The sequence below is a fragment of the Sciurus carolinensis genome, chromosome 6 (genome assembly GCF_902686445.1).
Source record: "Sciurus carolinensis chromosome 6, mSciCar1.2, whole genome shotgun sequence".
Taxonomy (NCBI): domain Eukaryota; kingdom Metazoa; phylum Chordata; class Mammalia; order Rodentia; family Sciuridae; genus Sciurus; species Sciurus carolinensis.
In genome coordinates, this window is record NC_062218.1 from 61253799 (window position 1) to 61270467 (window position 16669).

At 37.4% G+C, this 16669-nt stretch overlaps 1 protein-coding gene across 1 annotated transcript in view; it reads right to left on the reverse strand.

Moving 5' to 3' along the window:
- Fcho2 (FCH and mu domain containing endocytic adaptor 2) overlaps positions 1-16669 on the reverse strand; it is a 132127-nt gene that overhangs the window by 57243 nt on the left and 58215 nt on the right.

Below are 16669 nucleotides of genomic sequence, written 5' to 3' on the forward strand. Positions count from 1 at the left end.
CAAACCTTTACAGGAACATCTTTTTTTTTTTTTTCCAGTGCTGGGGATTGAACCCAGGGACTTGTACTTGTGAGGCAAGCTCTCTACCAAGTGAGCTCTATCCTCAGCCCCACAGAACATCTTATATCCAAATCGTAACACTAAACAAACTGGTTATTTTATACTGCTCATCAGCAAAAAGTAGTGAACTACTGATACATGAAATAATGTGGCTAAACCTCAAAACATCAGCTAAGTGAAAGAAGCCAGATATAAAAGTACATATTTTATGATTTCATTTACATAAATTTCTAGAAAAATCAAAAACAGACAGTGGTTGCATGTTGGGAATGAAAACCATCAAAGAGGCACAAGGAATTTTTTTTAGGATGATGGATAATGCTTTAAAACTGTATAAAATTTCTAAAACTCATCATATATACTTTCAACAGGTATATTTCATATACTATAAAGAACACCTCAATGTGGCAAGCAGAATGATGTCTCCTTTCCCCCAAAGAGGTTCACTTCCTTACTCCCAAAACCTTTGAATATGTTACATTAGGTTACAAGGCAAAGGGAAATTTAGGCTGAAGATGAAATTAACATTACTAATCACATGATCTTAAAGCAAGGCAGTCACCCTGGGTTATCAGAGTAGTCCCAATGTAACCACAAGGTATTCAAAAGTAGAAAATGGAGGGGGGAGGAGGAGGTTAAATGATGCAATATGAGAAGAACTTGTCTAGCCTTTGCTACCTGCAAAATTAAAGGGGGCCACAACTCAAAGAATATGCACAGCACAGTATCTAGAAGCTGAAAAAGGTGAAATTCTCCTCTAGAGTCTCCATTATTTAGTCCAGTTGACACCTTGATTGTAACAAGTGAGATTTTATGTCAAACTTTTGATCTACAAAATCACAAGGTGACAAAAATGTTCAGTAAAAGTTGTTAAAAAATGAGACCCAAGAGGGGAAAAGTGAGAGGTTTCACATTACCTCATTTCAAAACTTACTAAAAGGTTCAGTCATCAAACTAGTGTGATACTAGCATAAGGATGGAACTGAGATTCCAGAAACAAGTCCATACACCAATAACTAACTGATTTTCAACAAGGTGCTACAACAATCCAATCCAATTGAAAAAGAACAAATAGTGCTGGGAAAACTGGATATTAATATACAAAATAATGAAGTTAGATTCTTAACCTCATAATATATATAAAAATGAACCCACAGTGATGAGACCTAAATAAAAAAAAGGTCTTAAAGGAAAGTTACGGTTATAACTTCAATTTGGTAATGGTTTCTTTAATATGGCAGTAAAAGTACAACCTAAAAAATAATAAACTGAACTTCATCAAATAAAAAACACTTATGCATCATGGTTTTTATGAAGATAATGCATACAATGGTAGAAAATATCTGCAAACTATATATATATAAGGATCTAGTGTCCAGAATAAACTCTTTGAACTCAACAACAAAGACACTCTAATTTTAAAATGGGCAAGCTGGTTACAGTGGTGTGCACCTACAGTCTCTGCTACTCAGAATTTGAGTAGGATGACATGAACCCAGGAATTCAAGACTAGTCTGGATAACATGGTGAAACCCTACCTCAAAAGGAGGTGGGTGGGGCATAGTTACAGATTTATGTTGCTTGAAAAAGGTGCCAAAAATCTATGTTGGAGAAAAGCCTTTTTATCAAATGTTGCTAAGAAAACTGGATATCCACATGCAGAATGAAACCAGATCCCTCTCACCCCACATGTAAGTCAAATCAAAGCGGATCAAAGATCTTGGAATTAGGCCACAACTTTGCAACTGATAGATGAAAACAGGATCAACACTCCAGCATATTGGTACAGGCAGCAACTTCCTTAAGACCCCTGAAGCTCAAGAAATAAAATCAAGAATCAGTAAGTGGGATGCCATCAAATTAAAAAGCTTCTGCACAGCAAAGGAAATCATTATAAGTGTGACAAGAGAGCCTACAAAACAGGAGAAAATCTTTGCCAGCTATTCCTCTGATGGGGGAGATTAATATCCAGAATATATAGACAACTCAGAAAGCTTAACAGCAAAACAAAACAAAACAAAACAAAAACCCAATTAATAAATGGGCCAAAGAACCAAACAGATTTTTCTCAAAAGAAGAAATATAAATGATCAACGAATATATGAAAAAATGTTTAATATCCGTGGCAATCAGGAAAATGCAAATCAAAAGTACACTGAAATTCCACCTCAATCCAGTTAGCATTGCAGTCATGAAGAACACAAATAATAACAAATGTTGGTGAGGATATGGGGGGAAGGTATATTCACACATTGTTGCTGGGACTACAAATTAGTATGACCACTTTAGGAAGCAGTATGGAGATTCTTTAAGAGATTGGGAATAGAACCACCAATGACCCAGCTATCCCACTGCTCGGTATTTATCCAAAAGAAGTAAAATCAGCAAACTGTAGTGCTACAGGACATCAATGTTTATGGCAGAGTAATTCACAATGGCTAAGCTGTGGAACCAGTCCAGGTACCCATCAACAGACAAATGGATTATGAAAATATGGTTTACAAAGGTCAAATGTTTTCTCTGATAAGTGGATGATGATACATAACAGAGTGGGGGGTAAAGGAAGAATGCAGGAAGAATAAACTGTGCAGAGTGAAGTGAGGGGTGGGGAAGGGGCAGGGGGGAAGGAAAGATAATGGAATGAGATAAACATCATTACCCTAAGCACGAGTATTATTACACAAATGGTGTGACTATACTTCGTGTACAACCAGAGAAATAAAAGTTGTACTCTATTTGTATACAATGAATCAAAAAATAATAAAAAAAAAGAAAATGTGTTTTATATGTACAATGGAGTTTTACTTGGCCATAAAGAAGAATGAAATTATGGCATTTGCTGATAACTGGAGAACATTATGCTAGGTGAAATAAGCCAGACCCAGAAAGTCAAGGATGGCATGTTTTCTCTCATATGCAGAAGGTAGAGCTAAAGTGGGAGTGGTGTTGATCTCCCAAAAACAGAAAGATGATCTGTGTAGTAAAGCAAGGAGACTGAGAGGAAGGGAGGAGGGATGTGAAAAGGGAGGAAATGTGGAATTAATTTGATACAGTGAATTTGACCTTTGTGTATATCTATAAAAGAGGAAGACTAGTAGAGCAGAGGAAGGGGGAAAAGGGGAGTGGGAAGAGAGGGAAAGAAAAGCACTAGGTACTGAAATAGAGCAATTTATATTCCAAGCATGTATCATTACTTTAAAATGGATCCCACTATTATGTATAACCACAACACACTAATAAAAGCATGTTAAAAACAGGAGGTGGACAAAGGATTTGAAAGAGTATATCACCAAAGAATATATACAAATAGCCAACAAGAACATAAAGAGATGTTTAGCATCATTAGGGAAATGCAAGTCAAAACCGCAATAATATACTACTACACACACACTAACACAGTTATGAACTGAAAATAATGTTGGCAAGGATGTGGGGAAACTGGAACCCTCAACACTGTTGGTAGGAATGTAAAGTGGAATAGCAGCTGTAGAAAACAGTTTGGGAATTCCCCAAAAAGTGACACTTAGGTTGAGCCAGAGGAAGTAAAATAAGCACCATCTCTGAAATCAGGCAGGCTAGAAGTCAGTCTCTTTTGAGGTGTTTGTGCAAATTACTTAATGCTTTGGAGCCTCAGTTTCTTCATCTATAAAATAGCAATACTATTAATTATCTTGTGGGTTTACTACAAACATTAAATAAGATCACACATATGAAGCAAAAAAAAAAAAAAGTCAAGCAGAACTACCACTTGAGTAAGTGCACTTCTAGATATAAGCCAAAAGGACTAAACAGATGTCCCAACAAAAACTTGTAAATGCCATTCTAGGGGTTCAGGGTTTGAGGAAAACGAGTGACTGACTGTTTAAAAGGTACAAATGTTCTTTCTCTGGAATGATTTAAACATTTTAGAACTAGACAGTGTCATGGTTATTATCAATGTGCTAGATGCCATTGAATTATATACATTACAATGGCTAAAATGGTAAATTTCACAATCACTTGACCAAATTTTAAGAAGTGAGAAAGAGGGATAATATGCAGGACAATGTATCTGGGCATATATACTGACTTCAGAAACTTACTCTAAAACATATTTAAAAAGGATGACTGATGGATAGATACAGAGATAGGTGAATAGATATAATAAAGCAAGTATGATAAAATGGAATCTAAGTGATGAGTATAGGGTTCTTCACTGTAAAACACTTTCAACTGATCTGTATGTTTCAAAGTTTTCATAACAATTTTTGAAGAAAACAGTTACGCTGCTTCTTCATATGCACTTTCAAACCATAATCCTACTCTGTTCTAATTCCCACCTCCAGAAATTTTCATTTATCTCTTAGATGGGAATGACTGCAGGAGATACTTAGAGTATTATGCTGAGCTCAATATAATTTCTTTTCTCTAGAAAATGCCTCCTCCCCAATAAGTGATGGGAGTATAGCCATGTTTACAAGGTAGGTTCTGGCCAGAACTGTCTGGACTAAAAAATGATGACTTGATCCAACCTGAACTAATCACATTCTTTCTCAAAAATATTTGGGAAGGGACCAAAAATTTGGATTAATTCTGAGCTCTGGCTTCAACTAAGGAACAAGTCAAAAAACATGTAGAAATTAATGGAAAGTCACACTATGTCATGTTTGTATTAATGCCACTGTAAAAACAAAAGAATACCATTTTGTGAAGAAAATAAAGCAGAAGTCAGGAAAGAAAAAGAAGAAAATGATACCTTACTTTCCTACTACTAGTTTGGGTTTCATTCTGAGGCCTGTCTATATTCTTCATCTTGGCTCCTTGGGAATACCTCAGTTTTTTTTCTAATAAATTTCCTTAAAATGCAAAATGGCTGGAGTTAACTTCTTTTACATACTGTGAAAACAACTAAAACCCTGTCCCTATTGCTATACACTTTTCCTCTGACCATTTGCATGTAAAAATTGTTATATGCTTAGCTATTTTATTTTTTTACTTCTATTTTGTTGCCACAATATTTGTACATTTATTAACATTTTTAATGGCTACCTCAAATTAATGTAGTAAGCATTCCTTGAACACAGCCTGCTCTATACAGTTGAATCTTTACTTCACGATTTAGAATTATTATAGTGAGAATCAATTACTATTTTGTGATATGTATGTAGGTACAACTGGTACAGAATATCAGAGTAAATGATTTCTAAAACACAATCTGCTTTATGACAAAAGTTTTGTCAGGAACTCGTATTATGACATAGCATACACTACTATAATACACAAGAAAAGTGTTCTCTAACACATGGGTGAGCACGTTCTTTATGTAATGAGCCATATAGGAGTTCAGGATCTGTGGGCCATAAGGTCTGTCGTAACTACTCCCCTCTGCTACTGTAGTGCAATAGCAGCAGTAGACTCTACATAAATAAGTGTTGGGACTAATGACATGTTAACTAACTCAGGCTGACTCCTTACTTCCTGGTGGGTGAGCAGGATCAGGGCCTCAAAGGCGGTTTCAAGGGTTGGTGACAATGAATCGATGAATCGGACCACCTTCAGGGATTGGTTAACAACAGTTCCGCGAACGTGATCTGCTCGTGCTTGCCATATAGTTCTATGGGACTCTCACCTGAGTGAACCTCCCATGCCTTGCTGACCTTTAAGCTGATTGGTTCCCGCCTAGCCCCCACCCTACATAAAAGTTGTGTGATTTCCTCAATAAACGAGTTCCTGCAGTGACTGGTCTCCCTAATGCGTCTTCCGCTGGAGGGCTGGGAGCAGGCGGTCAGTCAGCCCTACCTATCCTGGTCTGACCTTGTTGGGGAGTGTCCCCTTCCCTTGTTGCTGGTCGAGAAGAGCAAGGGGGCTTAAGACCCTGACAAATAAGTAAGAATGACTATTCAAATAAAATTTTATTTATGTACACTGAAATCTAAATTTCATGTTATGTTGCTACTCTTACAATTTTTTCCCCTTGATCATTTACGAATGTAAAACCCATTCTCTGCTCATAAGCATCGCAGAAAAATGACAGAACTAAATTCAGTTTCTTTGTCTACCCTAGGTGAAATGGGACACACAGATGAAGGTGTACTCCTTCACAGAGTAGAGCTTTTTGATGTTCCTTTCTTTGTAGGCTCTCCTATTTTACTCTCCCATTGGTATTAATCTAGCTTCTTCCCTAAAATCATTCTTTCATCTTTCCTCTTTTGCTGGTCATTTCCCCCTTGCTATCTAATAGTAAAACCAAATAATATAATCATAGCATATCTTGTAAGTGTACTGTTTCTTTCTGTCTTTTTTTTTCCTTCAGTGCTGGGGATTGAACTCAGGATCTCATACACATCTACACCTCTAGGCCCTCTTCTTAGATATTTTTAAATTTTCTTTTTTTAAATTTTTCTTTTTTAAAATTTTCTGTTTTTAGCCATTTTCAGATTTTTCTTTGATGTTTTTGTTTTTGCTTCTCTCATTTCAAACAAATATTTTTTTAAATGTGGATAGGGAGAGGGGTAAGAGGTTCTACAGATTTGCATTATACCAAGCCTTTAGGGGCTTGAAAAGATGATCACTATATGATACTTTTAAAAAATCATTTGCTGTGTGCTATAATTTATAATAAGTTACCTAATACAGAAGCTAATATATTCTGAATATCTAAACTAATACATTTATCTTACTTAGGTTAGTCTGACCACATGAATCTCATTTCTTCCTTTTTCTTGGTAACTGTTTTTTATGTACTCCTATTTGTATCTTTATTTTGAAAGACTGATATCTCTAAAGTTCCTTGAAGACTAAAATGGAAGCTATAAACGTATAATGTCATGTAATGAAAAAGGTTTTAACAAATCCTTTTATTTAAATATATTATATTCTGGTCCACTAATTTTTTTACTTTCTTTAAGTTACTTATGCTCCTGTTTCTTATAAATGAAAACTTATGGAATTTTATAAAAACAGGTACCAACAGAAGACTGTAAAATTAGCAAAATGACTATAAAACAGGAAACATCAAAAAATGGATCTTAAAAATATGGATCTTGGGGCTGGGGAAATAGCTCAGTTGGTAGAGTGCTTGCCTTGCAAGCACAAGGCCCTGAGTTCAATCCCCAGTGCCGCAAAAAAAAAAAAAAATATGGATCTTAATCTCTTAGGAAATAAATACATTAGAATATCTAGGACTAGTTGGATAAGGTTACTAGAAAATAAAAAGATATCTAAAATTAGAAAACACCTGTTTCTTTACAACTCTTTCAGACTGCAGGTGCTTTGGTATTCAAAGCATTCACTCAAATTCCAGAGGAACCAGGCAGTACTACTCTTTAAAAAATGACAACAAAAATAAATAAATAAATAAAAGAGATCACTACATATAATAAGTAGTATAATAGTACCTCATTAAGTAAGAGATTTTTTTTTAATATTCTCAAAGTATTTAACTACATAGAATTGGAAAGATAATGACAGGTTATATCATACAACAGATGACTGACTAGAGATTCTTCAGCACAGAAAGGTAGATTAACTATGAGTACACAAATTTTAAGATCTGGGTCTCTTATTTTCTTGTAAATATGTGCCACACAGAACTAAAATTAGTTTAAGAAGGAACTTGCCACAAGAGGGGGCCCTTACAAAACAGGAAAAATAAAATGTTAAATCAATAGTATGAAACAACTTAACGTTAGAATGCATTTTATATAACAAAATCCTTAAAGTCCATGAATTTTATACAATCACATGCAAAATTCTGTGAATGCTATTTTTCTAAGAAACACCAAATTTCTATCATTGCAATGGGTCCCTGGACTCATTTGTTCAGGTGTCCATAACCGGACAAACACATGAAAGAGCTTTAACTAGTTACTCACAGCAAATCAAAGAAATTAATATTTATCCCCTTCCACTCTACTCCACAGTACTGTCTTTATTAAAAGTTAGTTTAAGGACTATTTTTTAGAAAGTCAGTCACCTACAAACATAATGCCAAGAGTCATTCTGAAATAACCACATAATTCTGGGTTTAGGGATTCTAGGAAAATCAATGTCATCGCCATTCTTGGCTTCCCTCTTACCTGCTACCAACTAGGTATAGGAGGTAGTTTCTATGTGTCTGGTATATCTTGAGATCAGTACATATATGAAAGAAATAGTATCTATCAGTAGTTAAATATATGAAGAAACAGTATCTATCAGTAGTTAAGTATTAATCCAGAACATATCTGCTTTTGAAAAGAACATTTACTGAATACTTAATAATATATCATGAAACTTCATGATAACTCCATGATGCAGGAATTACTATCTATCCCCACTTTAATAGATGAGGGCACTGAGACTTAAAGGTCTCACTGATGGTAAAAAGCAGACCACAAACTACTGCTGCACCAAAGACAAAAAAATATATATGATCTACCCATCCAAAATTTAAAAGGAGTCAGGCAGTTAGCTGAAAGGCAATTCCTAATATATGATCATTTTAAATAGCCAATCGAGAGAAGGAAATTTATAAATAACTGTGCATTTGTTGACTCTTTCATAGAGAATGTATAAGTAGGTAGGCAGGTAGGGCATTTTGAAGAAGGGTTCAACGATTCCCATAAATTCAGTTAGTCAAATTCTTCAGAACTTACAAAACTTTAGTTTACCTGTTATTCTATCTTAAATGAAATTAGTGACATGTTTTGGTAAGTTCCAATATATTTCTCCATGTTAAAGAATGGTTTTGGACTAAATTATTCTTAATATCCCATTAAGCAATAAAATTCCATGACTGCAAGAAAACTGAATTATATAACTTCACCCCTCTAGTTTTATTTAATTATAAAATAAATCTCTGCCTCCTAAACTGATGTTTCTGATTATGTAAATGAATAACATGACTAAGCCCTACAACTTAAAACATATACAAACTACCCAGTTTATATTTTGGGGGTATGGTATCTTTTATATTTTGTACACTGATTTTATGATGTACTATATAATTTTTAATGTCTATTCAGAAACATTTCCACCATGATCTGGGCATGTGGCCTATATTGACAAGTTATATCCCAGTATCCTAAACACAATGACAGATTCAAAGACAGACATATGATAAAAGCAGAACCATCCCTAAAATAATGGTGACACTAGGAAAAAAAGGGTTTTGTTCTACTTGGAGTCTCAACTGAATTAATTTTAGGCTTGAGGCTATTGATGCCTTCCTTCCCAGCAATGGGGAAAAGAATCTATGATAGCAGCTTAAGAAAATGAAGCCAAGCAGAAGACAAGAAGAAAGGAGAAAAAAAGAATAAAAGAAAGTCTGGAAGACATCCATTTGATCTCTGAATTCATTCCTATCCTTCCAAGTTAAAAAAGCTAAAGCATGGAATTTTTGCTTAAGCTTATTTAAACTGACTTTCTGATATTTGCAAGAAGTCTCTACTGAACTAAGCCAAAGATGACAGGTTTCAACATGAGTGCCAACCCTCAATACTGGCAGTGACTGCCTGCAGCACTGTGATGAGAGGGATTCTGAAGTCTTCTCTGGAAGAAGAATGCAATGAGCTAGTAGTGGTATCTGCCATAAGTAAGGCTGTACAAATACCATCACATACGAATCAGCCCTTGGAAGAGCAATATCTAAGGAAATAAAACTGGCATATAAGCAAAAAAAAAAAAAAGTAAAGAACCCCAGGAAGCCAAAATGGAGTGGAAAAAGTTATATGGAGGAAGGGATAAAATACCACCAAAAAATGCCAACAAAATAAAAACTGGCTGAACATTTTTTTTTTTTTTTTTTTTTTTTGTGGTGCTGGGGATTAAACCCAAGGCCTTGTGCATGCAAGGCAAGCACTCTACCAACTGAGCTATATCCCCAGCCCCCTGGCTTAACATTTTAACATTTTAATGTACCAATTATTCTCCCATTTAATAGTTTAAGAAAAATACGCTGATTCTCTGGATTTTTTTTTCTTTCTGCTTAAATACACTCTGGATCATTTGTAACCCAAAGGGGAAAAATATGGCTTATCAGTTCATCTCAAGTTCTATGGTTTCAGGCATTTTTTTCTGACTGAAATTTTCATTGAGATAATTGTGGATTCAAATACACTTATAAAAAGCAATATGGAGCGATCCCTTGTCTACCTTGCCCAGTTTTTCCCAATGATAACATTTCTGCAAAACTACAATATGTCACAACCAGAATACTAACAATCTGCCAATCTAATCCCTATTTCCATCTATAGCATATTTTAACTAGCCAATGCATCTTGCTTTCATTCTATCAACTCTTCTAAGTACTCTTTATAAAAATTCTATTTGTTCCTCAATTTCTTTAACTTTTCTTAACTGGACTTCACTTACAATTTAATCTCTTTAAAAGGAGTTTTGGGTTTCATGATAGTCTATATTTACATTTATCTCACTTTCCTCATTCTATTTATCTATAATTAGTTCTATTATAATTTTTCCAAAGAATTACTCTCGGAATCAAAAATCTTGGAATTGAAGAATCACAGGCTCTGGGACAGGAGTCCCCTGTGTTTCTCCTTTGCTAGCAAAGTAATAAAACTTTTTCCTTTTTATCAAAACCTTGTCTTCCTTATTAGATTGGCCTCAAGGACAAGGACCAGAGGAACTGCTCCTGTGAGTAAAGGGAGAAACTGAGAGACTGTCCCAGCAGCCGCCAAAGCTCTTTTTGCTTCAGGGAACTCCTGCCTTCTCTCCCTGAACTGTACAAGTTACTCTTCTTTGAGAAACAGGAAACAACTCAGAAAAGTCATGACACCCTTAGTCATTTGCTAAGTCCTGCAGGGTGCACACTGAGACCCTTGATTCCACACACTTAGTTCCTCTTTGTGGGAACATCTAGTCTGTCTTTCTGGGAACAACTGTGGCACCAGTGGTGCAAGAGTTGTGGTTAAGTGGGACTTGAGAACCTAGGGATGTTCACTTCTTTTTGATCAGTTCTAGGTTTTCATCTGTTTGTTGGTCTTGGGTTTGGGAATTCCCTGTCTGTGTTGCTTGTACCCATTACAGGTCCCTTTAAGACATGGGAAACACTGCATCATTTTCCACCGATGATCCCTTGGAAAAGATCCTGGCTGACCTGGACCATGTTGACTAAGAAAAAGATGGTGTTTTACTGCAACAAAGTCTGAAAGGGGAATAAAATTGTATGTTCTGGAAAGGGAAGAAAATGGCCATTGTCTGGCACTCTGAATTACCATACAATCTTGCAGCTGGAATTGTTTGCCAGAAGTCAGGAAAACGGGAAGAAATCCCATATGTGCAAGCTTTTATGTTGCTACATAATAAGGGATCTGAACATCCAAGGACTAAGTAGACGGTGCAGAGAGAGGCACAGCCTCTAGTGTGTGAGGACAGCAAAGTCTGCAGAGAAAGTTGAGAACGATCTGATAAATTTGAATATAACAAATGCTTTCAATCCTAATCCTAACCTGGTGCTGTTCTGGCACCACTTCTGGCTCCCACTAGCTCTCTTAGTTCCATAGAGAGCCATCCACATGAAGGGAAGTTGGAGGAAAAGGGGCTCCTACTGTAGGCATCACAGGCCTACCACCTGAGAATAAGGATGGTCTCTCCATCTAAAACTCCTGGGGTACTCCTTTTGATTCAGGAACATCCATTGCTGGCTCAGATCAATTCCCCCTAAGGCAATGCTCTACTAGCATAAATGCACAGGGGCAAACATTGGGGTATTACTGAACTTACAGTTCCTTCTCCACCTCTGCCTTGATGAACTGGAAAAATTCAAACCCATCCTATCGAGAAGACTCAGAAAATAGCTGAGTTATTTACCACCATTTGCCACTCACTGCCCCATCTGAGCAGATATACAAACTTTGATTAATATGTTACTCACTGCTGATAAGCACTGACTAGTGATAGACAGGGCAAGGGAAGAAGCTCAGAGGCTCCATGATGAGGATCCCAATCACACCCCTGTACTAGCAGAAGCTACTCCTATAAGGGAGCCCAACTGGGACCCAAATGCTGTGGCAGACAGTGCAATGATTAATCATTATTGGAACGTCTTTTGGTGGGACTCAGGAGGTGATTCCCCAAGCAAAAAAGTTTAAATAAGATTCAGGAATTACTGCAAAAGATCAATGAGGACCTGTCAAGAGAATTTTAAAGCAAGTTTATCAGGTGTACAGGAAATACAAAGATACAAATCCAGAAGACCCTGAAAACCTTTATATGGTCAATATGAATTTCATTGGGCAAAGTGTTCCAGACATCCCATGGAAGAGGCAATTGGTATGAGCCCCTCAATTGGTTGATATTTACTTTAAGGTATACAATTCCCAAGAGGAACAAAAACAAAAATCAGCACATGTTTTACTGGCAACCCCCACAAAGGGAGCTTAAGAAAATCCAAAGGAAGGGACAGGAATGGGCACCATCCATTAAAGCAAAACCAGTATGCCTACTGTAAGGAGGAAGAACATTGGAAAAAGGACTGTCCAAGGAAGCAAAGTCCCCAGGACCAGATCACTCCCCTGAAAAAGAAATAGTTTTCTAAATCCAAGGCTCAGTTGATGAGTGAGAGGGTCCTGGGCTCCAGGCCTTGTTGGAGGTCTCTATACCAATAGTCCCAGAGGAGCCCCAGGTACAATTGACAGTGGGGCCCCAACTGATTGACTTTCTAGTGGACACTGGTGCCAGTTATTCTGTTGTAAATTCTAAACTGACCTCCTTAAGCACTAACATGCTGGCAGTAGTTGGAGAGGTCAGTCATGCTGAGCATCATCCATTGTGTCAGTGCCTTGAATGTAAACTGGGAGAAAAAAATTAAGAAACAGTTTTTTTGTATATGCCAGATTGCCCAAATCCTCTCCTGGGATGAGATTTGTTATGTAAATTAAATGTACAAATAACATTCTCACCCAAAAGGCAACAGCTTCATCTGCAAGTACCTCCTGAAAATGCACTCTGACTCCAGTTTTTGCTAGCTAATCTTGAAATACTGATATTAATACAGGCAGTGACTGAACCAAAGCAGGTGGCAATCATCCTGGTGACTGTCCCGGTCACCAGAAGGTAGACACTCATGTAGCCAGGGGAAATCAAGCTGCCAATAGGGCAGCCAAAAGGACTGCAAAGAGTAAATCATTTATTGGGGCTCTGATACCTCAGTTTGAACTGGACCAGTACAAGCCTGATTATACTGAGGAAGATAGAAAATGGGAAAGAATGGGGTTTTGATTCCTGGAATAGTACTGCCAGATGGAGACAAAATGCCTATGGACTCATCCTCCTGCCTGAAAGACTGGTCTGGCCCTTGGTGAAACACCTATATGAGTATACACTATGGGAGGGATGCCTTGGTGAATTTTATCAAGCCCCATTTGTGGGGATCACACCTCCAAAAAATCATTCAGTAGGTGACTCAGAACTGTGTTACGTGGCTGTAATGATCCCAAGACTGAAAGGCAGCCTACTGTGAGGAACACAACATATGGGAACATAGCCTTTTGATGACTGCCAAATAGATTCTACCCAAATGCCTTTGTACCACATGAAACTTTAGGTAACTGCTTGTACTGATGAACACCTTCTCTGACTGGGTGGAGGCATATCCCACCAGAACAGAAAAGGCTTCAGAAATAACTCGAGTTCTCTTAAAGGAGTTTATACCAAGATATGGGCTCCTCTCCATGCAAAGTGACAATGAACCATCTTTCATTGCTAATGTGACCCAACAAGTAAGCAAAGCACTGGATATCCAGTGGAAGTTACATGCATCCTGGAGACCCCAATCTATAGAAAAAACAAAAAATGAACATCTTAAGAAAACAGTAGCTAAATTATGCCAAGAAACTGACCTGTAGTAGGTAACATGTTGCTAGTTACTCTCCTCTGAATACAGGTGGCCCCTAGAAGTAGGCTTAAATTGAGCCCTATGAAACAGTGTATGGGAGACCCTTCCTGATACCCCAGGGGAAAGGGGAAGATATACCTATAGCAGGAGAAACTAGGCTAAAACAGTATATAGAACAATCAGTCAAATATTAACCCCTATGAATGAGTATGCTTATTTCAGGTCCCCTCCAAGTTTGGAATCACTACCAGTCTGGAGACCAGGTGATACTTAAGACTTAGAAAGAATAGGAACTGGGAGAAGAGTGGACCGGACCTCATGAGGTGCTTCTGAAGACCCACACATCCCTGAAAACTTGCTGGAATAAAACCCTGGGTTCATCAGACTAGAGTGGAAAAGTGTCCAAGAGACTTACAGGAAGTCATGTCTCCTCCATGGACATCAGAACCGTTAGGGGATCTAATGAGAGCTTTTACTAACTTTGATGCTTATCTCCATTCCCTCTCTAGGCTGGGAGAATAACAGTTTGATTAGAATTGCACAGACTTGGCTACCTCGACTCGGGCAGTTGATTGCTGGATCTGCCTTCCAAGAACCTGATCTTTTACGGATCATGTGATCCCTTGTACATCCAGTTACAAACTTTGCTGGATGCCAGCATGGGAACTCAGAGCCCACACCATTAGGTATCATGTTTGAGTAATATATTACCCAGCTGAGATGGTTTTCAATGTTCCCTGTCTCACCCTTCCTCTTTACTGCATCTAACACCACTTCTGGTCCACAGAGAAATACAAATTCCAGAATATCTTGAAATGAGACCTCCTCCAAATCAAGAATAACGACCTTTGAGTTTACAAAATATTGTCCAATTTCCCGCAGAGATTATAGCAGTTAACTGATTACTCCTTCCCAGGCCCTTCTTGGATGGAATGCACAGAATTTAAAGTTGGCAATTATTTCCTAATGGAGACCTACTGAATTTCTTTAAAAACAATGGTTTTCTGTGCCGCTGATGTGTTCGTCTGTAAAATTAATAACTATCATAGGCTACCAAATGCCTCAGAAACTTCACAACTCCTACCCAATGTTTTCTAGGGGATTTAGTGACACCATTTTCAATTCATTCCTTAAAGCAATCAGCTTACTGGTCAAGTTCCCTAAAGCTTTTTAACTCTATTGGCCCAGGACCTCCCTGGTGGAATTCCTGATGGTGATGAATACTTTTTTCGTTACACCTTATTGCCTTGGTGGGAAATTGGGGCACACCATTGGGTCCTCCAATTCTGTCAAAACCTTTGATCACCTTGGCCAATGAGACAGCCTTGACCATCTCAAATTTACAGACTTCTCTAGACTCCTTGACCAAGGTAGTCTAGATAACCACCTGGCATTACACTATCTGTTAGACAAGCAAAGGGAACTTTGTGCTATAGCTAATACTTATTGTTGCATTATATTAACACCTCCTCACAGGTGGAAACTAGTATTGAAAAGATCAGGCAATGAGCAACCTGACTACAACAGACCCTTGACCACCACACATCCCTTTTGGATGGGATGGGGATATGCCTGCCTGACTGGTTCTCTACGCTCTTCTCCTGGATATTAAAAGATATTAAAAGATATTAGGTCTATTTTGCTAGGTCTTCTCCACCTCATTCTGACTACCCTGTTCATCTTTGCCCTTGTGTATGTCTCTTTCCATTACTGCTCTGTTGCTGTTCCACCCTCTACAACTATGCAACAAAAACCCAGAAGAGAGAATGGCAACAAGTAAAAAGCTTCCATTCTAAAGACCCCCTTCATAACCCCTTTTATGCAGGAAGTAGCTTGAAGATGTTATCACCCACTTTCCAAAGAAATGGAAGCTAGAAATTGACAGTGGGGAAATGTAACAGGGGTTCACTTGATGCTTTGATTATATCCCTTGTCACTTAAGTTTTTTTCCCCAACCTTCCTTTCCCTGATTTTATCCTCCCAACCTACTCCTCCCTGATCTTCTTTCTAATCTTCTTCCTGATCTCTCCTCCTAATCTCATTTCTCTGAAACACCTCTTTAAAAACCCATTCCCCATGATTGGTAGAATCAGGCTCTGGGACAGGAGTTCTCTGTGTTTCTCCTTTGCTAGCAAGGCAACAGAACTTTTTCCTTTTTCTCAAAAAAAAAAAAAAAAAGACCAGCTCTGCCACGCATTAGCACAGGCAAATCTTTTAACCTCTCAACGTTTCCCTCTATTATTTCTCTTTATTATTTCCAATAAATTGGAATAATAGTACCTACTTCAAAAAGTTGCTGAAGATCAGTGTGCCTACAAATGATTGGCAGTATATAGCTCAGAGAAAATGTTCACTAAACATTAGCCATAATTATTTAGTATTTACATAAAACTCTTTAACAGCAAATTCATCCACTCCAACCTCCTTAACACTCTTATCTTACCATTATATGCCCATTTGTTCATCATTCAATAAAATATACTATTTACAAATAGAAAAAAAATGCACAAATACATCACTTTTTTCACAAGTGCACAATAATTAAAAACTAAGGTAGACAGCAACAACTCAAGAAAACCAAAAAGTATAAAGTTTCCTCAAACTTGATGAAAGATGTAATATATAACCTGGCATTTTAAGAGTACACTCATGTGCTGGGGACATAGCTCAGTTGGTAGAGTGCTTGCCTCACAAGCACAAGGCCCTGGGTTTAATCCCCAGCACCGCAAAAAAAAAAAAAAGTACATTCATTTAACACATAAATGAGAAATATATGGCAGAGGAAAGAAATGG